The sequence below is a fragment of the Hyperolius riggenbachi genome, chromosome 3, assembly GCF_040937935.1.
Source record: "Hyperolius riggenbachi isolate aHypRig1 chromosome 3, aHypRig1.pri, whole genome shotgun sequence".
Classification (NCBI taxonomy): Eukaryota; Metazoa; Chordata; class Amphibia; order Anura; family Hyperoliidae; genus Hyperolius; species Hyperolius riggenbachi.
The window spans coordinates 142,169,750-142,187,443 of NC_090648.1; the positions used below are offsets into that span (position 1 = coordinate 142,169,750).

The 17,694-nt window shown below is 43.0% G+C and overlaps 1 protein-coding gene across 1 annotated transcript in view; it reads right to left on the minus strand.

Annotated features, from left to right (window-relative positions):
- Nucleotides 1-17,694, minus strand: part of MEGF11 (multiple EGF like domains 11) — a 714,010-nt gene that overhangs the window by 415,073 nt on the left and 281,243 nt on the right. The window lies entirely within an intron of this gene.

Below are 17,694 nucleotides of genomic sequence, written 5' to 3' on the forward strand. Positions count from 1 at the left end.
TTAAAAACCAAATTCTTGGTAAATAGAGGAGGTAGTGGTGGACTTACCTCCTCCAAGTAGACACACAACGACTGTAGTAAAGACAGTCAATATATCTTTTTTATGCAACGCATTTTGCAGGTTTGATTGCGCTTCATCAGGCAATAACAACGGAGCAATAGCATATGTAGTCAGTAGAAGAGCCAGGCACCTCTGTGATCTGGGATCTAACCTGTGAAACGCGTTGCATATTTGGAGTTCATAAATAAAATATATTGACTGTCTTTACTACTGTCGTTGTGTGTCTACTTGGAGGAGGTAAGTCCACCACTACCTCCTCTATTTAGCAAGAATTTGGTTTTTAAGCTCATTTAGCTTATTTTATCCTTTTGGCGCCTCTGTTCTCCTGCATAATATTGAGTCCACCCTGGGTGGAGGGTTGAACCCCCTTTTTCTCATTTACAGAGAGCGACTTCTTATTCCTGAGTGGGGTCAGGACAATCTCCCCACCTGCCTTTACAGTGGTTGCCTAATGGTAACCCTGGTTTGTGAGTATTAATATTTACTCTTATCTAGTAACCATTTACCAGTACACATTACACTATTGGGGCTCTTGGTGTTCCTTGTTTTTAGCTTTGCTATTAATGTTCTATTCGTTATCCGTACTACATATACAATTTATTATATCCTACGTTTTTTCCACATCAGGTTTGCTTTAAATGCTCAAACACTGTGTAGCATTAACTCCATATATGCCAGAGAACAAAAATAAAAGAAATGGTGTTTGACAGAAAATGTCTATAATAGTTAAATCTATCATCAGGCACCAACAGTCATTTTACAAAGGAGATGTTTGCACTCAGCGGAGCTCCAGCTGTGGAGAAGCTGCATGTTGCCTCTCACTAAGACTAGCGGGTGGGAAGGGAGACTGTCAGGACTGTCACCATTTTCTATTTGGATGACAACAGACCGGAGATGAAAAGTCTGAATACTTTTCAGTTAGGAAAATAATGCTTGTAGTCAGACATACAGAGAAGATTCCAAGTACTGGAAAACATTACTTCTGGTAGTATTTAGTCTAGAGATCTAGTAATGAAGAAATGCTAGATTTACACTACTTGGGATTACTGCTTATGATCATCTCAGGCCAAACTCTTGCATCAGTTCAGATGTCCCATGATCTGCTTTGTCAGATCACTGAATAATTAGTCTAATTGTTTGATACCTCCTGCCTGTTCCTCCCCCTCATTTTACCATATTATGGAACAGGCTGCATGACTGTAGTATGTACTGTGATCATTCCTGTAACTGACATCTGAAGCAATCAGCAACAACTGTTTCAGGCAAGTAACACTGAACATCTACAGGATCTTCTCAAAAAAATTAGCATATTGTGATAAAGTTCATTATTTTCTGTAATGTACTGATAAACATTAGACTTTCATATATTTTAGATTCAAATACACACAACTGAAGTAGTTCAAGCCTTTTATTGTTTTAATATTGATGATTTTGGCATACAGCTCATGAAAACCCAAATTTCCTATCTCAAAAAATTAGCATATTTCATCCGACCAATAAAAGAAAAGTGTTTTTAAAACAAAAAAAGTCAACCTTTAAATAATTATGTTCAGTTATGCACTCAATACTTGGTCGAGAATCCTTTTGCAGAAATGACTGCTTCAATGCGGCGTGGCATGGAGGCAATCAGCCTGTGGCACTGCTCAGGTGTTATGGAGGCCCAGGATGCTTCGATAGCTGCCTTAAGCTCATCCAGAGTGTTGGGTCTTGCGCCTCTCAACTTTCTCTTCACAATATTCCACAGATTCTCTATGGGGTTCAGGTCAGGAGAGTTGGCAGGCCAATTGAGCACAGTAATACCATGGTCAGTAAACCATTTACCAGTGGTTTTGGCACTGTGAGCAGGTGCCAGGTCGTGCTGAAAAATGAAATCTTCCTCTACATAAAGCTTTTCAGCAGATGGAAGCATGAACCCACTTTTGAACCAGAAACAGCGGCAGAAGCGCCTGAGCTGGGCTACAGAGAAGCAGCACTGGACTGTTGCTCAGTGGTCCAAAGTACTTTTCCAGATGAAAGCAACTTTTACATGTCATTCGGAAATCAAGGTGCCAGGGTCTGGCAAGTACCCACAGTCAGTGATGGTCTGGGGTGCCATGTCAGCTGCTGGTGTTGGTCCACTGTGTTTTATCAAGGGCAGGGTCAATGCAGCTAGCTATCAGGAGATTTTGGGGCACTTCATGCTTCCATCTGCTGAAAAACTTGCTTCCATCTGCTGAAAAGCTTTATGAAGATGAAGATTTCCTTTTTCAGCACAACCTGGCACCTGCTCACAGTGCCAAAACCACTGGTAAATGGTTTACTGACCATGGTATTACTGTGCTCAATTGGCCTGCCAACTCTCCTGACCTGAACCCCATAGAGAATCTGTGGGATATTGTGAAGAGAAAGTTGAGAGACGCAAGACCCAACACTCTGGATGAGCTTAAGGCCGCTATTGAAGCATCCTGGGCCTTTATAACACCTTGGCAGTGCCACAGGCTGATTGCCTCCATGCCACGCCGAATTGAAGCAGTCATTTCTGCAAAAGGATTCCCGACCAAGTATTGAGTGCATAACTGAACATAATTATTTAAAGGTTGACTTTTTTTGTTTTAAAAACACTTTTCTTTTATTGGTCGGATGAAATATGCTAATTTTTTGAGATAGGAAATTTGGGTTTTCATGAGCTGTATGCCAAAATCATCAATATTAAAACAATAAAAGGCTTGAACTACTTCAGTTGTGTGTATTTGAATCTAAAATATATGAAAGTCTAATGTTTATCAGTACATCACAGAAAATAATGAACTTTATCACAATATGCTAATTTTTTGAGAAGATCCTGTATACAAACCTCAAAGTGACCCTGGAGAATTTAGAATGAAAAAAATTAGAAATTTACCTAAGACGATGGAAGCCTCTGGGTAGTCCTTGAGACCACCGCTGTTGCCTGGGACCCTCTGCCGCAGTCCTTTTTGTGCACAAGTGTGTCGGTACTATACCTTCACAAGTACGGCCGAGCCTAGGCAGTAGCATGGAGCTGCTTCTGGATGAGCAGCTTCGGGATACTGCACAAGGGCAGCCATACTCACACAGGCACGGTATGGCCAAGCTTGTACACAGCAGGGAGCGTGGCCAAGGGAACATATCCAACAAGCTCTTATTGGATGAGTTCAGAGGGTCCACGCTTGGCCATGATGATGATGAGGAGGACACGGTAAACTTCTGAACTATCCAGAGGCTTCCCTCTACCTACGTAGGCAAGTAACTTTTTGGGGGTACACTTTAAGGGGAGTGAATGGGGCAAGGAAAAGTAGGGAATGGGAGAGTGATAAAAGAGAACATCGGGGAAAGCCTGCTTTACACATTTTCTGCAGTCACAAAACACCTTGAAACTGGTGTTGTATACATCTCATGTGAATTCCACATACAATATATGAAGTCCTTCTAGTGCAGATCTTGGGAAAGCAGACATGATGTAACTCAACATACAATGTTATCAAGACAGGCGCAAGGAAAATAGGAGCAGTGCTGCAACCAGTCAGGATACTGGTTTCATTTTAACCCTGGACTGAACTTCATCCCAATCAGTAGCCGATACCCCCTTTCCCATGAGAAATCGTTAACCTTTCTCAAATAGATCATTAGGGGGGTCTGTAAGGCTGATATTGTGGTGAAACCCCTCCCACAGTGTGATCTCAGGGCCATGGCCTTGACAATTTGCAGTCATTGAACCTCGTTGCATTATGGGAAATAACGTCTGTGTCCCACTGCCAGGCAATCAATATCAACCTATGTGCATAGAACTCGCAGTAATGAACATTCTGTACAGATCACCTGGCAGAACTAAAGATGTCACCACCTGCCATAAATTTCAGAATGTAAATCAGGGAGAAGAAAGATTTTACAATGGGCAAACACTGACAATCTATAAATGAATAGTGTAAAGAATAAGCAATTTTATTCATTACATTATTTTCACTACAGTTTATCTTTAACAATTGCGATCTGATTGATTACTCTGAATAATTACTTAAAGCGGACCTGAAAACTAATAAAAAAATAAGAGTTTCCCTTACCTGGGGCCTCTGCCTGCCCCTTGCAGCGGACCTGTGCCCTCGCAGTCCTGGAACGATCCTCGGTTTCCCTGCCGCTGCTCACTTTTTCTCCCGTAATGGAGGTCGACTTGTAAGTTGACCCCCATTGCGCCCTGGCTACACGTATCCTAGTACGTGTTCCTGTAGCCAAGAACGCCCTGCGCAGACGCAGTAAGAGAAAATCTCCACTGCACCTGCGCAGTACGTGTCCGGCTACAGGAGCGTGAACGAGGAGGCGTGTGACCAGGGCCACGCAGGCGCAGTGCAATTGAACTGCGCAAAGTGAAAGTGAGCCGCAGCATGGGACCAGAGCATCAGTGAGTGGCTACGTGGGAACAGGTCAGCTGCAGGGGGCTGGCAGAAGCCCCAGGTAAGTGAAATTCTTATTTTTTAATCAGTTTTCAGTTCCGCTTTCAATTTTGCTCCAGTCTCATTTGCCCCTTGGTAGATAAATAAGCCCCACTGTAGCAAACACACTACAGTAGTACTGTGACACACTGTGTACCCTATATAAAAACCTGGAGATAAGCCTATTAGATGGTGGCTGAACTGATTTCTACTGATTTCAGCAAAGCAAATACACCAAATGCAAGAGAAGAAACTTTACAGGCAACAATGTTGTCTTTCCTCAAGTGCGTTACTAACAAAATCTATTATTAATCTGTATACGGCCAGTGGTGACAGATAGTCAGAGAGCAATCCTTGCAAGGGTAAAAGTACATCCTGGAGCTGAGATCCTTTGTCATTTCCCAGTGACAAGACACAGGACCTGTTCCTCCTGGAAGAATGCCCGGCAGAGAAGAAAAGATGAAAGCAGGTGCAAGAAAATGTAAAATAATAAAAATTATTTCTAAAAGTTGGTGCCAATTTTTTTTTAAATAAAAGTGTTTTCTCCGTTGGTGCCCATGTTTTTATTGCTAACACCAGGGCCAGTAGGGAATGTGTAAGGGGTTGCAAAAGGCCCAAGCACTGGGTACTAGTAGTTCTGAAAAGTCTATGGCATGACAGCGTTATGTGCTACTGGTTTGCAATGACTGTACAACCATCGCACACCAGTGGCAAAGAACTCTCAGGACAGGAGGTGGAGAAAAGCCTCTTGCTCATAACCTTGTACCCAATGTACAATGTTTTGTCGGATGTCATCAGATGATGGTATTGAGTATGGACAGGAGCGCTTATCCCTATTTATTCTCCATTTGAAACTCACTATAGCTGGGAAGCGTTCCTGTAATGCTGGGGGGTCATACTTTCTGACCACCCAGCGCAACAAGGCTAAGAGTTGGATAATGGAAGAGGTTACACAGGCTGCCCAGAGCAACTGCAGCTCTGGGCTTCTGATATCGCAACAAATAAAACATAATGGCAGCCCAGTGCAATGTTTCGCTGCCTTAGTTCGCACTGTGCTGCCTTAGCGGTAGCAAGCATTCAGACAGGTACAAGACAGGACTATAGATTGGAGCGTAACTAGTAGCAACCGCAGCTCACAGTCACGTCCACAGAAGCAGAGCAAGCAGGCTAACAACAGTCATCAGCAAGCATCCACCCAGGCAAGACTACAGGATAGAACATAACTAATAGCAACTGCAGCCTATAGTTATGTTCCCAGAAACTAGAGTAGCAGGAATACTACCAGTCACCAACGTGGTGATGGCAGAATCCAAGCTATCTGGATAATTGACTTCACTGACCCACCGCGGATGCAGCGAACGTCCATCAAGCATGGTACTAGGCAATACACATTGATAAGAAAAATAACAAACGGCTCAACTAACGGATAAATATATATTAGCAAGTCTGCATATATATTTATCAAGAACTATCTAAAGCACAACTAATAAGGTCACAAAGAACTACAATAACAGAACTATACAGAGTAACAAGGTGCCCAGTAGACCAGCGTACTGACCACTATGACGGGCAGGGTAAGAAATGGGAGGCAGACTTTTATGCTGGCATCAGCCAATGGGTGCAGGTATGCAAATCTCCACACAGCTGAATGGTAATCACTCAATCTTGAGCTGGCTTGATTACCATTTGCTAGCTGGCTGTGAATGCAAAGGACTCCCATAAGAAATACATGCAGAATTATGTAACAACATGCATGCAGGAAATCCAGGACTATCTGGCCGCAGCTCAGCTGCAACAAGCAATTGGTGGAATGATGACAGCATCCTGAGCTGCCCAGAACTGCAGAGCGACTGCAAATGACAATGAGACCCATAGCAAATGCACAACCGGATGCAAGCAGCTAAGTCAGAACTGTCAGTTTGCAGCTCCACTGCAACGGACAGAATATGCTACAGGAGGGATCCTTACAGTTCCACACCTAAGAGATTTTGCAAAATGGCTTATGTGGTATTATTGTTCAAAACTAACATGTACTCATGTATCTGTTCGCCATTTAAGTGTATAATATCACATGAGCATTAAGTACAATCTCATTGTTAAGACGGTAGAGTTGATTTCTATTGTTTGATTCATTTTCAATTGGGAGTGATAAGTCACTTGCCATTTCAGGCCTTTATCAACCTGTGTATAGCTATCATTAACCTTATATCACTAAACTTCCATTGAGGTTACAGCTGCCCTGAATATACTGTAGGGGAGACACCAAGTGGTTATTTGCATATTTGATTCAGTAAGCCAGTGGTGCCCAACTTTTTTTTGCCCGAGGGCCGCACTTCATATCATGATAAATCTTGTGGGCCGGAACACATGCATACAAAATTTAAATAAGGTACCTGGGTGTATGTGCAGAGACAGATTAATTAAGTCTTCCAAATGTATCACTGGCAAGTAATCCTGGCTTTAAAGGCTGAAGGCTGACTTGATCCTTTCAAAAAGGGGTTAGTGCTGTGACCTACAGCTTTCTGGATGATCCCCTTGCCCAGCACAAGTGCTATGTGAGTTGTCTCCTAGTATTCCGCCAGAAGCCAGGGTCTCAATTAGTTGCCATGGCAGAGGTGAAGATGAAGGTCAACGCGGAGCACAGTTTCTGGGGCCTAAAAATGTTGTTCACAGGTTGGCCGGGCAGAAAGTACAGTCAGGAGTTGATGGCTGGGATTAGAGACAGTGAGGCAAGCGTGGCAAAACGTCCGGGAGAGGAGAGCCCAACAGCAGATTGTAATTTGGTACCGCCCTACCCCCTCACCCATTGGTTGCTGCGGGTACCTCCTTCCAACAGGAATAAGGCTGATTCCTATTTGAGGGAGGTTCCTGCAGTGGGCAAGGGTTTCTATCACAGCGTGAGCACAAAAACGTTTGTTTACCTTCCTATGGTTGCAAGCGTACTCGCGTCACTTTATGCAGGCGAGTACGCTTGTTTACCCTCCTATCACGCAATCCCCCGATCCTCCGCGGGCCATAGGTTGGGCATGACTGCAATAAGCCTTGCCAGTGTGTGGCCAGCAGACAAGACCTAAAGTCTGCAGCTGAGGTGTTGCAAGTTCTCCAGGCTGCTAGCAACAACCTACCCAGTGGCGTAGCTAAGAAACTTTGGGCCCCAGTGCAAATTTTACATTATAGTATAGTGCCCAGTATAGGTAGGTAGTGCTCCAGTATAGTGCCCAGTATAGCTAGTATAGTGTCCAGTATAGGTAGGTAGTGCCCCAGTATAGTGCCCAGTATAGCTAGTATAGTGCCCAGTATAACTTCCTAGTATGGGTAGGTAGTGCCCCTCCCCCCTCCGCTCCTGTTACCTTATCATGAGCGGGCGGCCGCTTGTTCGATTAGAGTGGCATCTCCTATTACAGCAGCGCGCTCGGTGGCAGCTGTGATGAGCAGGAAGCGGTACAGCGGCTTCCTGTAGCGGCGATATGCATCGCTGTTACCATGGGAACCGCTGTACCGCTTCCTGCTCATCACAGCAGCCACCGAGCGCGCTGCTGTAATAGGAGATGCCACTGAGGAGAGCGGCTACGGGGGAATCTAATCGGACAAGCGGCCGCCCGCTCATGATAAGGTAACAGGAGCGGCGGCCGCGGGGAGGAGCGAGAGGCCAGACCTGCCGCGGCCCGGTGGTTGGGACCCCTGCCGTACGGCACACCAGGCAACATCTCGCGGCACACTAGTGTGCAGCGGAACAGCGGTTGAAAAACACTGCTATAAATAACAATTAATATGGCACAACAAAACCTGCCAAGGACATACATAGTAGATTGTAAGCCTTTGGGCAGGTTCCTCCTCCTTTTGTGTCCTACCTGATCACGCACCTCCATTACTGTGCTCCCATGCTATGCATTTGAGTGAACCTAACTTGCCTAATCTCCATGCTCCCCTCCAATGACTAACTAAGCATTACCTTGTACTCATACTGTGCTGTGTGATCTGGTTTTCTTGTATTCCTGTATTGTCATTTTGCTGTATGTCACCCCTAAATATTGTCTGTAACCTAAACTAATGTCCAGCGATGCGTAATATGTTGCCGCTTTATAAATACAATAAATAATAATAATATGAAAGGTGTAAGCAGAGAAGAGGAACAGTTTATTGATGATTACCACTACAGGTGAGGCTCGAAAAATTATAATATCATGCACAGTCCATTTATTTCAGTAATTCAACTTAAAAGGTGAAACTAATACATAAAATTATTATTATTATTATTAAATGTATTTATAAAGCGCCAACATATTACGCAGTGCTGAAATAAGAACCCTTTGCAGGTGTTTTGGATTAATTAACCGATTAGAGTCTGACACTTTGAGCTGAGAATTTGGAACATTTTCACAATATTCTAATGGTCTAAGATTTTGATTTTGGGGTTTTCATAAGATGTGAGCCATAATCATCAACATTGTAACAAATAAAGGCTTGAAATATCTCGTTTAGCATGGAATGAGTCTATTTCATATATTCATTTCACCTTTTGAACGTTTGCACGATATTCACATTTTTTGAGTTTCACCTGTATTCAAAGAATATATAAAAGTGATCATTACCAGCACACACCATTAAAGAGCTAATACTGTGTTTAAATGAGGGCCCTAGTAGGCCCCTCTGGTCCAAGGGCCCCAGGTGCGGTCGCAACCTCTGCATCCCTATTGCTACCCCACTGAACCTGCCTCTTCAGCACCTTCTGCATGCAAGTGAATCTACGAGAACTGCTGCTGTGTTAAAAGTAAAGTCACCAAATTAAATATTGATTTCATTGTTTTGTTGTTTACTGCACTTTATAGAAAGTTTTGATTAATAAAAACAATTTGTTCCATTGTTTTTGAAAGTGTAGAAGACTTTTGCATGGTTCTCTAAGTCAGTGAGTGAATGTGGTCTTGATTGATGACGAGTGTTAAAATAAACCTGTTGCTAGGATATACTGTGTGAGCCAGGCCATTATTATTATTTTTATTATTATTATTTATATAGCGCCAACGTCTTCCACAGCGCTGTACAGAGTATATTGTCTTGTCACTAACTGTCCCTCAGAGGGGCTCACAATCTGATCCCAACCATAGTCATATGTCTAGTGTAGTGTATGTATCGTAGTCTAGGGCCAATTTTTTGGGGAAGACAATTAACCTATCTGTATGTTTTTGGGGGTGTGGGAGGAAACCGGAGTACACGGAGGAAACCCACACAGACACGGGGAGAACATACAAACTCCTTGCAGATGTTGACCTGGCTGGGATTCGAACCGAGGACCCAGCGCTTGCAAGGGAAGAGCGCTAACCACTACGGCGCCATGCTGCCCAGTATGCACAATGAAGGGCATGTACATTGACTTGGAAAATAAAACCTTGGCTAAGCCTGTGCAATCCAGGGTGCAGACAGAGGTGTAGCTAAGGGATCCAGTGTGAGTTGTACTCTGAACCGAACAATGGATATGAAGCATCAAAACCTGCCAATGACAGCTGCAGCGTCAGAGAGGTGTAAGCAGAGAAGAGGAACAGTTTGTTTATGATTACCACTATTCAAAACACATACAGAGGTAATAATTACTGGCAAAGCCCAAATGCCGAGCTAATGAAGTGGTAGAGGGAGTGCCCCTTGTGGCCCAGGGGTCCAAAGTCTCTGCATCCACTACTGCTATGCCACTGTGTGCAAAGTATGCAAACACTGATTTTGCAGGTACTTCTCAGTAGGTCACCCATGCAGAGGAGTCCTAGTGATGATCTTGTCTAGAACTCATAGAGAGAAGCACATGATTTGTTTGATCAGCTGATAGATTTGCAAAGCTCTGATTTGCTGTGATCACATCCTGCTTTAGCAAATGACCATGACTAGCAAATCAGAGACTTGCATATCTATCACCTTACCAAACTGATCATATCCTTCTCCATGAGTTCTCCGCGACACGGCCATTGCAACCTGAACAAAGCTTTGTCTCCAATCATTTTTCTTTTCGTAGTAGTAGGTAAAAAAACGTGATAACTGGACATGTCCAAGATGCAGGAAACTGCTATAGGGAAAATAAGTAATATGTACATAAAATATGTTCAGGTTGGGTGCACACATAGCAGAAACGCTAGCGTAGCGGAAAACGCTGCATTTATGCAGCAATGTTAATCTATGGGATGCAGAAGAAGCTGCGTTTCAATCGTTTTTACAGTATGCGTTTCGCAAACGCTGGTAGTGTTGCATATTATGCAGGATGGCTGCCAAAACGCACATAATGAAATCCTGTGGTATCGCATAGGTATTGCATTTTGCATGCATTTTTTAATGTGTTTTTAATAAAAAATTGAAGATTCCTGATGTGTTTCCGCTTCCAGTTGTCTTCCTAGTGATTAGCATACATTGAAATAAAAAAATAAAACACATACAAAACGCATATGCTTTTTACATTAGCGAACCGCAAACGCATTAAAACGCGTAAAAAAACGCAAATGCAAAACGCACCAAAAACGCAATAGAAAACTGCAAACGCACCATCCTAAAACGCTCTTTTTTCACGCTAGGACATATATGAATCCAGCCTCACTGTGATATAAAAAAGCAAGCTACTAAAAGACAAAAAAAACCAAAAAACTAGACATTGCTTTTGGGTACATGTGAAAATGGTAATTCAGAATGTACGCTGGCAGAAAACAAGCTTTTTGTTTCTGTTTCTTTTTTCTTTTCCTTTTACACACAGCTATAGAGTGTTAGAATGAGAAGTCTAGGCTAAATGCATCTGATGATCTTCATCTGCTCTCATTCTTTTATTATCGCTACAAAGGCTAAACATAATAAGATGTATTCAGATACAGAGGGATGAGCGATGCTGCTTTTATTTACCCTGCGTTTCATTCACAGAGCCATCCCCGCCAGCTAACAGAGCCTGTCCCTTCCTTCCCGACCTAGCTGTGTGAAGTGCTTCTTCTGTGCAGCACTCCCGGCTGCTGTAGCCACTCTGCACAAGAGGCAGCCTAATGCATTTTTACATTCTTCTGTACACACAAGGCTGTTGGCCAGTTTTCAGAGGAATACATGCATACATTTTATGTTCCCAAACAACAGAAACCTGTTATTTACCAAATATGTTTTTAATGGTAAAATATCCTTTCCTTGGCTAAGGATTAACGTGAACCTGAGGTGAGATGAATATGGAGGCTGCCATTTTTATTCTCTAATGAGCAATGCAGGTTGCCTGAGATCTGTGCTATTCCTCTGCCTCGGAGGCCCTTTTCACACTGGGATGTTTTCATTGTGTTGCCCTTTCTTACCGCCGGGTGACACTAGGGCAATGGAAGTCTATGGGGCCTTTCACACTGGATGCGATGCGCCGGAAGTATCCCATCTGATGGGAAAGCATCAGGGTATTACTGTTTAACATTCGTGGTGATGTGTGGCGAGCCGAAAGTCATGTAAATATATGGTGATGCAGATATTTTTAAATGCTTGGCATTTGCGTTGCAGTGCGCATGCGCGGAAGTGTATTTTTTCAATACACTTCCGTGTAATTTGTATTTTCCACTACAGGAAGTGAGCGCTAGAGAGCCTCTTTTAGGCTCTCATGAGCATATCTGAATTCCATTATTGCACATTAGCGCAGGTATCTGGGAAGGCTTGTTGTGGTGATGCGATCATCCGATCACACCGCATCAAAAACGCCAGTTCGCAGTGTGAAACCGGTTTGATAAATTAAGGATCGTGATTTCTGCCTGCGTTTTTTTGTTTAGGGAACGCTTTTTTCGTGCAATTTAAAATATTGTTGCAAAAAACTGTGTACTAGACATGTGGCATGTGGAAAGTGGCTGCATGGGGACAGGTTTTTTTACGTGAAACACTTAAAAACATAAATAGAAAACATTGTATATGCTACATTGAACAACATTTTTCCACTGGGGTTCTTAAACTGACCATGTAATGTATTTTTTATGTATTTGATACAAAGTATAAACATTGAAACACTACAATCTGCACTGTGCCTTGACAAAGGGGACCCTGGGAGGCCCCAAAATGACTGTTCGCTTAACGGTCAGATGATGTGTTTGGTGTTGGAACAATAAATAGCAACTCCTGAACAGCAGTGTGCGGACTTTTCTTACTGTTATATGGATTTCTGCTTGCTACCAGTCCAGCAACCGCAATCTATTACCATCTTATGATATTCCTGGCAATACAAACTACAGCTTATTCTTGCAACATGATCTGCTGTAGTATCTAGCGTTGCAAGGTGGTCAACCAGACTAGGTATGAAAATCTGGGAGATCTGAATCATTGACCTTCTCTACTATATATCTCTTAGTGTACCACAAGCACAAGAACTATTGCAATATGGTGGTATCTAAGTTTGCTGCCAGCTTATGAATTAGTTCAGGTATTGAAGAAGAGTATAGATTCAGCAAGGAGACAGAAGTCAGGATGTTATAATTAGGAGGAAGAATGGAAACTACTATATGATGGTAAACATAGAAGATATCCCGGGTGAATATAATATCCAATCCTTTGTAAGCAGACCCCTAAGTGTAATAATATATATTATAACACACAACCAACATGTAGCACAACTTCAAATCCTTCCTACAAATCTACCCTTTTTGCACTGAAAACAAGCTGTGAAGCACAATGGAAGGCTAAGGTAAAATGTCAAGGACTATGTATATTTAAAATAACCATATCTGCTAACAAATAAAATGAAATATGCCGCGACCATATGTATTGTATTTAATACACAGTTCAAAACACCACTCAAGTGAATAATACATAGAAACCAATTCAAAAATAGAAGTGCTGCCAAGAATAACCAATGCTCCTCCAAAAGAAGTTCTACAAGGAAAGGAAAGAAAATGCTAAAAAAAAAATAAATCAATAAAATAGCTACAGACATGTTTCCCATTTTTCCTGTATATAGGTACTACTGAGAGAACATGGGCAAAAATACTATAGGCCACATGTATGATGGAATGAGCTTTTACCTAAAACGAACCATACTTCCAAGGTTCTTCAACTTTGGGGTGGCGTGAGCACGACTAAGTTGTGTAGCCATGGAGATGAAACACTCATACACACCTTTATTCTGATCATAGTTTCCTGACTCCTCCCCCTTCCACAGCCCCCATGCTAAACTTCTGCTTCACGACTACATTGATTTCCTAACATGAACTATGGTCCGTGGTTGTTGCAGCCGCATCGCTCCAACAATCAGCTGTGAAGGGAGGGGATGAGTGACACAAGCATCACATCTCCACCAAAAAAGTCATAGCAGGCCAAGCTATTGCAATGACATGCTGTCTCCAGCTATTAGAAGCTCCAGCATGATATCATTTCTGGTACTTTCGGGGTCTTGGTAAGTAGAAGAGGTTGTTTTGGAAAGAAGCTGGAGTTTGTTAGAGGAGGGGAAGAGGGTGCAGATGGGCATTAATGTTCGCTATACTTTTAATATTCTTGGGCCTTTATGTCTCTGAACTGCAGGCTACGTTGTAAAGTAAAGAAGAGGATGACAGCCCTGGAGCATCCGCTATTAAAATGAGTCTCGCATCATATTTGCCATATATCCGTTCTGACAGGTCCTGTTTATCAGCTTATTGTTTATTTTACATTTACCAGAATCTTGATCACGGAGGTTGTAATAAAAGTCCATTATTGCTCAAGCTTTTATAATCATTGTAAAACATTGCAAAGGACCTAGTGGGGGAGTCCTATTTCACATTCTGACAATGTCACGCAGAACTGACTGAGTTCTCTTTCACCAGCACTTTACCAGCACTTATTTTATGAAGTCCCTTCCTGCTTTACCAGAGAATAAACCCCTGACCTGCCTCGAAAACACAGACACACATTTATCTGCGGCTGCACAGAGTCACACACTAAGTACGGCTATTGATTTCTTAGTGGGTTTCTTTCCTTCATTCTAAGCTCCTCACCATGTCTTCTGTGTGGAAGATAAAAAAGAAAAAACGGACTTTATTCACTGCATAGAACCGAACTTTAAATAGCACATAGAAGCTGCTAGTAGCATCACAGTATGCACTTGAACAAAAGTCCCCTAATCGACCCTAGTCGATATCAGCATACATGGAAGGAGCATGTGAGACTGCATGACAGATATACAGGCATAGAAACCCAACAGATAGTACAGCTCTATTCTGGATACACGGCTAACTACACAGTGGAATTACACTATACAAGAAATATGGAATCCGCCAAAGAATTTTAAAGGCTAACTGCACTGCCCTGATATTTTTAACACCCATTTTAGAATATCGGGATGCAGGTTGGACCGCTTTGAAAATAAAAATAAAAACAGCAATCAGTCTAAATGCTACACAGGTCGTTCAACATTCACTATAGACACAAGCACTACAGAGGGAAGGCAACAATGACATCTGATTCCCCCCACACACACACAGACCTTTGGAATAAAAAAAAATAGGCAAATGCTTTGACCGACTGAAGGGCTGACCCCCCTTATGTTCTGCCATACCCCCCGGGCAGAGCCTTTGTAGGAATATGCTGGTGGGTGCAGAGTGTGCATTGGAGTGTGCTGCAGCATGGATATCTACCGCTCCTCGCTCTTGTTCCTGCGTCTCCTTGGTGGCTTCTGAACTGGCTGCTAGAGCTACGGGCTCACTGTCATGTGATCGCACTAAGCCTGGAGCTATGCTGGCTAGTTCACAAGTTGTCAGGTAGATGCCTGGATGCAAGCCGGAGCATTCTGCTGCAGCACGGTCCAATGCCAGCTTTGCATACTGGGGGCTATCAAACATATCACCCGCGGATAAGCAGACTCCCGCACTTCCACATCCACGGCGATGTATGTTAATTTATAAAGTAATATTGTAAACAAATAATTATGTTATTGTCGCTACAATTCCTCTTTAATTTTATTTAGCTTCCATATAGAGAAATCTTGGACTGTTTAACATGTTGTCTAGTCCCTGTGCTCAGTTCATTCTGTCACTCAAGTTTCCAATTCTAATTATTTTCAGGGATAATAATACTACTGTCCAATTGCAGTCACAATGCTTAGAAACAGTAATTTACAGCCCTGGATTCTTAATCCTTACGGTGAGGAAAAAAAAAGAGAGAAGGAACACAGCCTAGTTCTGTGTAGGACTGGGACGGTACATAGACATGTTCATCTCATGACAAAAGTCCCTTCCAGTACCCTTTAATATTAATAAAGGATTTAAAAGTCACTTATCTACACACAACAGTAGTATCAAGTTTCTCTTCTTTGCTTATCAGTGTGTTCATCTGCAAGTCACATGTCTTAACTGTTGATATCTGTTGATGTGTTAAGCTGTTGATATCCCAGTCCCTGCGCCAGGTGCAGTCTGGCCACGCATGCTCCCCCGTCACTCTTCCGTGGCTGGGAGCGGTATGTATCCGGGACAGTAGTACTGTGCAGGCGCAGAATGCTCCCGGCAACAGGAGCGCCAAGGGGGTGAGTGCGACCAAACCCTGCATTCGCAGTATGCCTTAACTGGAGAAATTATCAGAGCAGCTAGCGGAGGATCCAGGAAACCCAGGAGGATGGTGAGAGAGAAAACAGCCTAAAGGGGGCTGGAGAAAGCCCCAGGTATGTATATATTTTTGTATTCCTCCCTCTCAGGTTTCCTTTAATATCAGCATGGTCGTGGTGAGCCCTTAGATGCTCTGGTGGCTTCCCGATCTCCATCGAGCCCTCCGTTCTCCCTGGTACTCTCTTCTTCTTCGTGGCCACACTAAACTCTGTGTACGAGTGCGCTGCACTGCAGTGGTGCCAGTAGTGTCTGCCCTTGCGCAGTTGCACAAAGCTGTTTGAGCACAGAGCAAAAAGATGTGCACAAGTGGCCATGCTCCTCCACAGGTGCGGGTGGTGGTTAGTGCCTGCACAGTGCATCTGCACTGGTACATGGAGGAGAGACCTGCCTTGAGCATCATATTCAACATCATTGTCAAATTTTTTAAGGGTCCCAGTGTAGACATGGTGTAAAGGTAGCCATAGATCAGATGACTTGGTGGCCAATCGCTCATATTATATTCGAATAGAAAGAAAATCGGTGCCGCTAAGTGCATGCCCAATCGAAAATGCGACCAATTTCGTCCTGAAATAAGTCGATCACCCATGCTGCAAGATGTTGGGCCGACTTGCTCCATCGGGTGCGTAGCAGTAACGTCGTGCAATTTTGGGACGATCCATGAACGCGACAAAACCACCGGCGCTGCCCTCCCCCCCCCCCAATGTTAAGTGTCCCCATGGTGCCCCGTGCATTTTATATATTAGCTGTCCAAGGCCTCTGCTTGTCCTCCGCTGCTCCGGGCTCATTCTGCTCTACATACACGCGCGCCCCACGTGGTTTCCTAGTAAGGGTGCGCGTACGACGGTGCCTCTTCTACAAGGAATAAAGAGGCTGTTGAAATCCCGAGCAATGTTCTTTAAAGTGCTTCAGTCCTTGCTGAAGTCCTCAAGCGAAAGGTCTATGATTACATTACTACCGGGCCGATTTTCTCCTACTAGCTTAGATAAGAGATCTACTTTGGGTATCACATACACATAATAATCAATGCATTACAATATCATAGCAGGGTAATTAACTGACCGAAGGTCCAGATAATTACACCTAGGATATATCATATTTGGAAGTTTTCTTTAGCATGGCACTGATCTTGATCTACCTACCCAAGGACAAAGTTCTGAATATCAGCATGTTCATACAGCAAATGTAGAGAAAATGCTGGACTGAATTTCTTGGCTGTACATTGTCAGTGAATACCTGCTTGAAACAGATCTTAAGTCTCTTCTTCCATGGACCATGTGAGACAACTGAAAAGCTGTCATGATTCATTTGGTAATACTGAATGAGATTGTTTAGGCATGAATTTAAGTGCGTAATTCGGCACTAAATTATTTAAAACCTTTCATCATAGGTGTGTAATGTTAGTGAAGCAAGTGATACAATGAAGTGAGCAGAATCCTAAAATAAAAAAAAAAATAGGTATTACAGTCGATAAAAAAGATGAGAGAAGTTTAAGTTAAACGCGGAGGTGTAAAATGACAGCACTCTACAGAGGTGCCTCTTCTGTTTGGAATGAGGAGGTTATTTTACCTGCAACGTGTCAATTAGGGTTGAGCAAACTGTCTACATTTGGTTTCACACTCTGCATATAATGTCGAGGCCATTATTAAGTTTCAGGTCTGACTTTCGTCTTT